General features: G+C 38.5%; 1 non-coding gene across 1 annotated transcript; it reads right to left on the bottom strand.

The window, feature by feature from the left end:
- Positions 1-834: 834 nt before the first annotated feature.
- LOC123324415 lies at positions 835-939 on the bottom strand. Its single transcript, XR_006539791.1, has one exon. It is a non-coding gene; the product is annotated as a U6 spliceosomal RNA (small nuclear RNA).
- Positions 940-10,876: the final 9,937 nt, after the last annotated feature.

Below are 10,876 nucleotides of genomic sequence, written 5' to 3' on the forward strand. Positions count from 1 at the left end.
ATGAATTAACTCTATTATTATCAAATGTCCTTCTTAGTCTCTAGTAATAAATTTTGTCCTAAGATCTACTTTGTCTGATATTAGAGTAGTCATTCTATGTCTCTTCTGGTTATTGTTTACCTATTATATCTTTTCCCATACTTTTACTCTCGACTTCTTTGTACCTTTGAATATAAAGTGTGTCTCTTATAGACAGCATATAGTTAGGTTTGGAGTTTTTTGTTTTGCTTTGTTTTGTTTTAATCTATCCTGCAGATTTCTGCCCTTCAATTCAATCCCTTTTCATATAATGAAATTACTGATAAGGCCATGTTTACATTTGCTATTTTTCTATTTGTTTTCTACATGTCTTTTTTTTTTTTTGATACTTTCTCTATTACTACTTTTGTTTTAAAAGGATATTTCCTAGTGAACCATTTTAATATCCTTATTATTTCTCTCAGTATATATTTTTGAAGATTTATTTATGTTTTTAGAGGGGGAAGGGACAGAGGGAGAGAATCTTCAAGCAGACCCCCCACTGAGCATGGAGCCCAAACTCAGGGCTCGATCTCACCACCCATGAGATCATGACCTGACCCAAAACCAAGAGTCAGCTCTTTAACTGCCACCCAGGCGCCTCTCTTACTAAATTTTTTGAGTCATTTTCTTAGTGGTCGCTATGAGGGTTCAATTAACACCTTTGTTCATAACAATCTAGTTCAGATTAATATCAATTTAATTGTAATAATATGCCAAAAAAAACTTTGTTCCTCTATGACTTCTCTCCCCTGATTTGTGCTGTTATTATCATGTATATTACATCTTTATAGATTGCCTGCCCATCAACACAGAAAATATAAAGAATGCTTTACATTTATAAGTTATTCTTGCACAGGGGCCATGCTAATCTTTTTTGTATTGTTCCAATTTTAGTATATATGCTGCCAAATTGAGCACAACATGACCTAATATTGGCATTAAAAACTACTCTGGCTTCAGTGTGAAAAATGAATTAAAGAGGAGGCCAGTCTGGAGGTGAGAAGACTAGATAGAAATGCTGAAATATATCAGGTAAAAGATGATAGTGGTCTGACCTAGAGTTCAGTATTAGACTACTGGGGAAGAGATGTAGACAACACATTTGAAAGATATTAAGAAGATAATATTAACTAGCCTTGGCAACTGGATGTATAGTTGAGCAAAAGGAAAGAGTCAAAATGACAAATTCTCTGTATCATGCAACTGAGAGAATTATGGTACTATTCACAGAGAAAGATAACATTGAAATAGAAGCTTTGGGAAAAAATACAATGAGCTCAATTTTAGACTTTTTAAATTTATGATGCTTGTAGGATATTTAAATAAAAATAGGAGATGTTCAGTAAAGATGGGATATCTAGGTTTGAAACTTAAGTGAGCAATATGAGCTGTGAGTAAAGATTTGAGAGTGATTAATATGTAGATAGTGATGAAAGTCTTGAGAGTTTATTAGAATATCTGATAAGAATGTATGAAGTCATAATAGAAGAGGACCAAGGATGGAATCTTGAGGAAGAGTAATATTTTGAGTTTGAGGAAAAGAAGATGATTCATCACAAGAAAGTGAGAATAATTCTAGAAGTATCAAGAAAACCAGAAGAGTGTGTTGTCATGGAAGTTGAAAGAATAGAATATTTTAAGAATTGAGATGTCACATAAAATAAGGAATGTATTGTTTTCATTGGATTTAGCAGTAAGGAAAACCATTAATTACAGCAGTATATTAAAGATAGCTGCAGATTCTTTGCTATTCCTCTCATCAAGAAATAAAATTGATTTCCCTCCTCTTGGATCCCTCCTCTTGAAGCCCTATTGGGCTTGTATTGACCAATAAAATGTGGCAGAAGTCGGATTGTTTCATTTCTGAGACTGGACAGCTTCTACTTTCACAAACTTAGAATATTCCCTCTTAAAACTCAGCTTTCATGCTGTGGGAAGCCCACATATGGAGGAGCCATGAGAAGAAGGACTCACTTCCAGCTGAGCTCCCAACCAAGAGCCAACCCCACACACGAGCAATGTGAATGAGCCTTTGTGGATGTTCTAGTCCAGTCAAGCCTCCAGATGACCACAGCTCCAGCCAATGCCATGCAGAAAAAAATTATCCACTCAAGCCTAGTGAACCCACAGAATCATGAAAGTTACTAAATGGTGACTGCTGTTTTAAATGACCATGTCTGGGGGGCAGCTTGTTACTTAGCAATTGATAACCTATTTTATTACTATTTTGTAACATTTATAAGAGACAATGTCCTGTTGAGGTATTGCAGATATAAATTGCCATGGGTTGAAGAGTGACTTGAAGGATAGGAACTGAAGACAGCTATTTTAGTAGATGATGATGAAAGAGAAAAGCTATTTAGAGTGGTATATATATGAAAGTCTGATTTTGACAAAGGTATTGTTAGCTTTTAATATGAGAAATTTATTTTTTATTTTTTATTTTATTTTTTTGAAAGAGAGAGAGAGTGCATGTACATGCACACACACATGTGAGTCGGGTGGGGAGGGGAGAGGGAGAGGGAGAGAGAGAGGATCTCCAGCAGACTCCCTGCTGAGTGCAGAGCCTGATGCAGGGCTTGATCTCACTGCACTGAGACCATGGCCTGAGCCAAAATCAAGAGCCTGACACTTAACCCTACTGAGCCACCCAGGTGCCCCTTTAATGTGAAAAACTGAAATGGTATTTAAGAAGGTGCATCCCTGTGCCACAGCAGCAATATTAATATGCATATAAGACAAAAGAAAATACTTATAATTATGGTTTCCCAGTGACCCTGTAAGAAAACATTAAAGATCCACAAGAGAGATGGGTTAACATTGAAGATACAGAAAACACTGAAGATACAGAAGAGAGATGGGTTAACTGATGGAGAAAGGTTCTTGAGGAGATGAGAGAAAATGTTATCTTTTTCAGACTCCCCCAGAAAGGATCTTATTAGTCTCCTTAGACATGATCCATTATAGAGTCCCTAATATGTGGACTCTCATATCCTGACTCCTTGGCATTCACTGTTTGCATAGCTGCTTTTAGCTCAAGCACTGATTGTTTTCTAATCATTCATTGTTAGTTCTTAGGTTGTATCAGTTAGGATATTATGTTTGGGGCCACAAGTAACAGAACATATATTTCAAAGTGGCTGAAATATAAATCTGAAGTTTGAGGGTTGGTTAATTCAGCAGCTCAACAGCATCATCAAGGTCTCAGGTTCTTTCCATCATTTTGCTCTGTCATCCTCACACTTTTGTCTCATTCTCTTAGGTTGGCTCCTGTAATTGTCTCAAGATGACTGCTGTAGTTTCAGGGGTTATATTCAGAAAGTAATGTCATGGGACAGAAATAGGAGGTTTCTCCTTGCATGTTCCTTTTCCATAAGGCACATAGCAGATTTCTCTTCTAATGGTTAGAATCTCATAATATGCCCAATCAATTGCAAGGGTGATTTTAGGTGGCTATTTATACTTTCTGAGCTTTAGTTTTCACAGCTGTAAAATGGGTAGCATAGTACCTATCTTAAAATTATCATAAGGAATTAAAGAGGGTATTCTACTAAGTGCATAGCACATTACTTGGCTCACAGAGCCTCTTTTCTTCTATGCCACCCTCCATACTGTGTTTAGAGTTTATTTTCTAAGAAGCAAATTTGAGATTCTCTTTCCATTTAAAAGACCATAATAAACTTGATTTGTCTTCTGGTGGTGCTGGGGTCTACTTTTCCAAAAGCACTCAGAAGAAAGAAAAAATTAATTGCGCGTGGATTAGAAAGGAAAATGGCTGGTGGGCAAATAATAGTATCTGCCACAAAAGACTACCATTGAACAGGACACTGTTGTGGTTACTTGGACGGGGGGGGGGGGGGGGGTTGTGGGGGGTGTGGGAATTCCCATGTGCTGGGTAGAAACTGAGATGTCAGAATTTCCTTTTGGGGGTAAAGGGTGGGGATCCAGAGCACAGATGGAGTACAGGTTCTGATATATGTGTTTGGGTGATAAAGTGTGTGAACATGCAGCATGATTTATTCTTATCCCAACTCTATCCCTCATAGCTTGGCCCTGGGCTCGACCACAGCCCTGCATCTGAGCCAGAATAATAAATCATGAAGTTCCTTAGGCTCCAAAGAAGGTGCTAACATGAATACTGAATAGTATTCGTGTTATCATGTTACTAAGTAAAAAAAAAAAAAAAATGCATTCTTACATGCAGTGTGCTTTCTCTAGAAACAATTAGATTTCCCATCTAGACTCTCCTTTTGCTTATCTCAATAGACACAGTGCCATCTACTGAAAATAAAGCACCAATAGCCACGATACCCCAAGGGATTCCCAGGAGAGCCCCCCTCTCTGTGGGCTCCCTGTCTCACCCACCTCCCAGATGGACTGGAGGGAGTAGGCGGAATCCACAGGCTGTTCTCCTGTCACAAACTGTAATGCATCTGTTCCCTGGTGCTTTCTGTGAGCAGCAAGAGTAAGATGTTCCTGTAGGGACCTAAGGAGCCCGGCCAGAGACTTAAAGTGTCTGTGAAAGCTCTTTTAGGCTACCCTCTTGCCTTCGTTTGACCAGGTACAAAATTAAGCTATCCTACACAGATGAGGCATGCTTTTCTAGTAAAGCATAAGAAGGATTACCGACATGGTTTCCTCTGGGTAATTATGGTAGGTTTCTTTCCATGTAATAGTGTAGCCATGTATTAAAGTCTTTCTATTTTTCAGTGAAATCTGTAGTGGGTAGAATAGATAAGAGATTGAGAACAGAATCCTGGAACATTATCAGGACTGCTCTGTCTTTGGGGTTTGGGGATAACCTAGGTTGCTATGAAAATTCAGTTATGCCAAATTCCACATTCTAGTTCATTGTGTTCTCTACAGATTGCAGTCTCTCTTGGTTTCATAAATGGAGAAATGGAGAAACAAAAGGAAGATTGTTGCTTACATTTAGCCACCCCAGTCAGCAATAAAATAGAAAACGGAAGCTCTTTAAAATGCACAGCCTTCTGTAGGACACGCTCAACTCTTGTCCTCTCTGCCCCTCACTCTCTCATTCTTCCTCCCCAGGAATCTTGGCTCCATCTGCTTGTAGCCCTTCAACGACCGTCTATAATTTAAAGGACTGGTTTGAATGGATTCTGATTTGGCTTTTGGTAGTCAGAGCTGGCATTCCTTCCATTTGCCCCTCCAAATCTGGCCCCATTTCCTCTACTTCACTCGCTGCTCATTCTTTCTGCTTTCTTCTTATTAGATTTTCCAAAGCAAAACTTCCCACAGTTAAGTTTGTAGTCTGGTAATTTATCATGAATATTCTTAAAATTGCCTCATTAAGAGGGGCATTTGAAGCTGAAACTTAAGTGTCTGTTACCATGGTAACCAACAACTCTTTAGAACTGCCTGCCTAAGCCAGAGAGGTAAGGGTTGCTGTTGGCAGAAGATTGAAGGTAGGCAACTAAAGACTAGTGGGCAGGAAAGACAGAAAAGGGAGGAAGGAAAAGGCCTGTAAGACCCTGATGTGGAATTCTCAGCCCCAAGTTGGATATCCTTCTATGCAACGAGACAAATCAAGTTGGTACTATGCTCCCAAATTCTTGACATCATACAGTTCAGGAAATTTGGGGCCTGGAAGTCCTTTTCACCATCAGGTTCCTGAGGGAAGTTTGGATTCAAAGTTTACAACCTGAAACTTACGTAATCACACGTTACCTATTCTTGAGCCAGTCATTTACCTCTCTGTGCCTCAAGTTATCTTTTTTTTTAAAAAAAATGTGCAAAACACTCTCTGTCACCAGGTTGTATGAATATCAGCGAGGCAATAAAAGTGAAGCCTTTTTGTAAACAAGGTGGTGCATCTATGCGGACTAAGGCATGTTTTGAGTCTACAACTGTTCTCTACAAGCTCTTCTGGGTTGCCATCAGCCAACCTCTCTCAAAGAAAAGAAAATTTCTCCAATAGTAAGTAGTGTCAAACTAACCTTATCGATTGCTTTTTCCAAGCCAGGATTCTCTAGGCTTTCCATTATCCACTGGGCCTGTAAAAGAGTGAACATTGGCTGTTAGGCATGTCTTGAACTGCTATAAAAATGGTTATAAAAGAAGTATATTTGATAAATAATGAAGGTTACAAAGAATACAAATTACATTCTTTCATCTTCTGTTTTCTTTGCCTTTCCAATTGCAATTTTGGGTAAAGTGTTAAAGACACAATCAAGAGTGGCAAGTATTGTATTTAGAAAGGGAGAAATGTCAGGTCAGGGAATATGGGAAATGTAGCAAGATTTACATTTAAAAAGTAGTTAAATGCTTGGGAGTCTTTAATATGTATTCCTTTCTTGGTAGAAATATAATGTGTTGAATCAATAGGATTAGGCAACTATGACAAAGGGAAAAATACATCTTGATGAGCAACATATGGAGAGACACAGACATATAAAGAAGAAAATACTGCCCAGTGTTGACATTCTTAGGACCACAAGAGAGAGGGGACACTTGGGTGGGGTCTTGGTAGGAATTCTTATGGAACATAATAACTAGGAACATATGGAGACGGGGTTGGGTTATGAATATAAATGAATACATTAAATCTGCCAGATCTAGTACTTCTTGGCACTGCCCACTTTTGTCGTTTCTCTTATTAGCACAACTGCCATCAGCATACATAATTGAAATATTAGTGAATTTTTGATGACTCATTTGTGTCCCAGCACAAAAGATCTGGGATAGGCAAAGCTCATTCTTCAGGTGCTCATAAATTGGCAATCTGCTACTTCAGATGTTCTAATTTCCTCCTTCTTACCAAGTGAGTAGGAAATCAAGCCTTCCCAGAGATGGGTGGGGTGTGAAGGAATTCCCCAAATGTTGAAAATAGTCAGGTGTTCAAATCAGAATGGGTTCACCATCAGAGGCTCCTGGGTGGCTCCATTGGTTGAGCGTCTGACTCTTGATTTCTTCGGCTCCGGTCTTAATCTCAGGTTCATGAGATTGAGCCCCGCATTGGACTCCTCACTCAGCAGGAGTCTGCTGAAGATTCTCTCCCTCTCCCTTTGCCCCTCCCCTGCCAGTGTGCACGTGCACGCATGTGCGAGCGTGTATGTGCATGCTCTCTCTCTCTCTCTCAAATAAATCAATAAATCTTAAAAAAAAAGAATGGGTTCACTATCAGAGATGTCTTGCACTTGTTTTGAGAACGAATAGACAAAACAATTCCACACAAAATCGCTAGCTTTATGGTTGTTAATGAGAAATGTCCAAAAACATACTTTTTACTGTTTATGTTTCAGACCTTATAAATCATGAAATGTAGTTTCAAATTGTAGTGTAAAACCTATAGAGTAACACGGGTATTGCTGTTAGCTGTAAATACAGTTCTTTATTATGGTTACAGCTTGCTCTTCCTAAAATAAAACTCAGCATTTGCTGAATTTAAGTTTAGCTTGGCTTACTTCTCTGCCAAACAGAATATAAGTATACCGGATACAATACTACGTTAGCTTTCTTTTCAACATCAACCCCAAATCTGAATGTTCTTATTGTTCATTATTAAACTTTCAGGCAAAAAGAAAAAAGGGAAATTTTAAGGGCAAAATCTTTGGCATCAGATAGACTTAGTCCAGATCTTGACAGTGCCAAGATTGCTAATCCTCACTTTATCTGTAAAAATTGGGTGACAAAAATGCTGATCTCATATGGTAATTATGAAGTTTAAAGGAGCTAATGGATGTAGATTGTACTGGGGTATTTATATACCTTTAATAAATAATACTCATTCTCCCCACCCAAGTTCTGAACCAATTAAGAAATAGACAAGAGTAGGGCAAACAGGAGATATTGTCATGGAAAAAGCTGACATTGGGAAACATGGGCTTCCTGACACAGAACACCAGAAATAAACAGACTTACCACCTGGTCACCAGCAGTCCTATACAATACATCTCCCACTGGGAAAAGGTATTTGCTACTAAGCTTAAAGCATGCCTGAGATCAATTGAGAACACATGCTCCCTGTGAGGAGCTTTGCTACAGAGAGAGGAAGAGGCTGGATTATAAATACCCAGTTTCTTCCAAGCTCCCTAATGAGATAAATCACTCCTCCCCTGGGGGGAGATGGAAGGTATCCAGGTGTGTTACAGCTCATGAAGCTCCCTCTCATGGGAAGAAACATCAGGAGTGGAGAATTAGTGTTCCCGGCAACCAAATGTTTAACACAGCATCTGGCGCAAAGAAACATTTATTCTATGTGTTATAAGATAAACTGAGGCATATTAAAAATTTTAAGAGTTTATTTGAGCAAAAACTGATTTACATCCAACAGCATCCTGGCTAGCAGATAAAAAGGAGATCTGAGGAACTGTACAAAATGAAAGACTTACTGGCAGAAGGGAGCGGGAACAAGGAAGTTATACAAGGCAAAAAAGCGGGTTGGTTATTGTAAGGTCACTTTCCGTTAAGGGATGGCAGGGTCTATCAGGCAGATGACCTAACTAGTGCTGATCAGGTGAATCCTGATTGACTGGTTCAAGATTCCATTTCTGGGAAAGGTGAGCCTAATTAAGTCTCAGCTTGGTGATGTAAGGTTTAGCATACGCCTTTTGGGACCGATGTCTTTTTTTAACATATGTCATTTATGCCCATTATAATTATTGATCCTTAAGGAAAAGTGAAAATACAAATTATATTTTAGATCTTGATACATATAAGAAAGTGATAGGTGGCATATCTAGAGAAGTGGAGAAAATCTGATAGGAAAGATCTTTGTATGCCATCATGTGCATTTTTATTTTGTTTTGTAGTCAGTGGGTAACCAAAAATAATTTTAAGTTGGGGAGAGACCCTCAAGCTTACATTCTAGCATATGAATTCTCACTGCACTGTACAGGATGGAGAAGACAGAATCCCCATGAGCCGGGCACTATGCTATGCACTCAGCATAGGAACAATGTTATATATATGTAATGACCTCTCTTAATTGTCACAATCTTGAGAATGACGCTGTACTCTCATTACTCTGATTTTACAGATGAGAAAGCAAAAGCTTTAAAAGTTTAAGTAACTCCCTCAAGAGATGCACTCAGCTTGTAAATGAAAAACCTAGAATTTGATCTCATGTCTACCTGACTCCAAGACTCAGCTCTCATGTACATTCACACCAGGCTCCGTGCTTAGAAGGTCCCATTCTCGCTTTAATGCTCTGCTGTCATCATCTCGAAATTCTTAATAATTTCAGAATGACAGGCTTCACATTTTCATTTGGCCCTGGGTCCCTTAAATTACGTAGCCAGTCCTGCCAAGACCTCTTACTTTCCACTACCCCAGTCACCACTTTCATCAAATCTGGAGGAGTCTATACAAATAAAACTCCTCTTTTAATCAAAGAAACATGGAAAATTAATAACTATAAATATGTGGATGATTATATATGGATGTTTTAGCATTTATACATATGAATATCCACAATTCAGAGCCACATCTCCATCCCCAAACAATCCTCTCCCAGAATTTCTTTGGTTCCTGAGCACCTCCTCAGTGCTACAAGTGGGAGCCAGATGAAGAAGCGGTGAGGACAAGGCCTGAGGTTTAGTGGGGGGTAAATACATTCATGTCTAAGCGCATGTGTCTGGTCAAATTCCAAGTCCAAGTCCAAGTTAATTTAGGATTATCTTTTTGATGTTTTCCATATTTCAGCTCCCATCGGTTGGCAAAAATAAATTAAAGATGATGGAACACATACCGGCCCAATTTCGCAACTTTTTTGAAGTTATAGGTCCACTGAAGGGCAGGCAGCTATTACTGAAAATGGAGAAGGAGATTTTAGAATAGCATGCTATGTGAGCAGCACCTTATGGGTGCCCTCTTTTCTTTTTTCTTTTTTTTTTAAAGATTTTTATTTATTGATTAATTTGAGAGAGTGAGCAAGTGAGAAAGAGAGCACAAGCGGAGGTGGGGTGGTGCAGAGGGAGAGGGAGAAGCCGTCTCTCTGCTAAGCTGGGAGCCCGAGGGTGGGGATGGTGGGGCTTGATCCCAGGGTCCTGGGATCAAGCCCCGCATCGGGCTCCCTGCTCAGTGGGAAGCCTGCTTCTCCCTCTCCCTGCTTGTGTTCCCTCTCTCGCTGTCTCTCTCTGTCAAATAAATAAAATAAAATCTTTAAAATAAATAAATTAATTAAAATAAAATAAAATTAGAGAAAAATAAGAAAATACAAAAAGAAAGACTCTAGAAAAATTATTCTAAGTCCTTCCATATTTTTTCATATGCGCACACACACACAGACACACACACAGAGTTACATTTAGGTCCTTAATTTATTTTGAGTTTATTTTTGTGTGTGGTATAAGAAAGTGGTCCAGTTTCATTCTTTTGCATGTAGTTGTCCCAACACCATTTGTTGAAAAGACTGTCTTTTTCCCATTGCCTATTCTTGCCTCCTTTATCAAAGATTAATTGACCATATAATTGTGGGTTTATTTCTGGGCTCTCAATTCTGTTCTTTTGATCTATGTGTCTATTTTTGTGCCAGTACCATACTGTTTTGATTATTACAGCTTTATAATATAGCTTGAAGTCCGGATTTGTGATCCCTCCAATTTTGCTTTACTTTTCACAATTGCTTTGGCTATTCAGGGTCTTTTGTGATTCCATACAAATTTTTGGATTGTTTTTCTGGTTCTGTGAAAAAAAGGTGTTGGTGTTTTGATAGGGATATTCTGGGCCAGTTTTAATTGATTTTTCTTTATCATTATGGGTTGTATTTTTTTATTTTTTTGTAAGCTTGGTAATTTTTGATTGGATGCTAGTTAACTGTGAACTTCACATTTTTAGATGCTGTATGTTTTTGTATTTCTATATGTACTATTGAGCTTAGCTCTAAGATACA

Source organism: Neomonachus schauinslandi, chromosome 3 (assembly GCF_002201575.2).
Source record: "Neomonachus schauinslandi chromosome 3, ASM220157v2, whole genome shotgun sequence".
Classification (NCBI taxonomy): domain Eukaryota; kingdom Metazoa; phylum Chordata; class Mammalia; order Carnivora; family Phocidae; genus Neomonachus; species Neomonachus schauinslandi.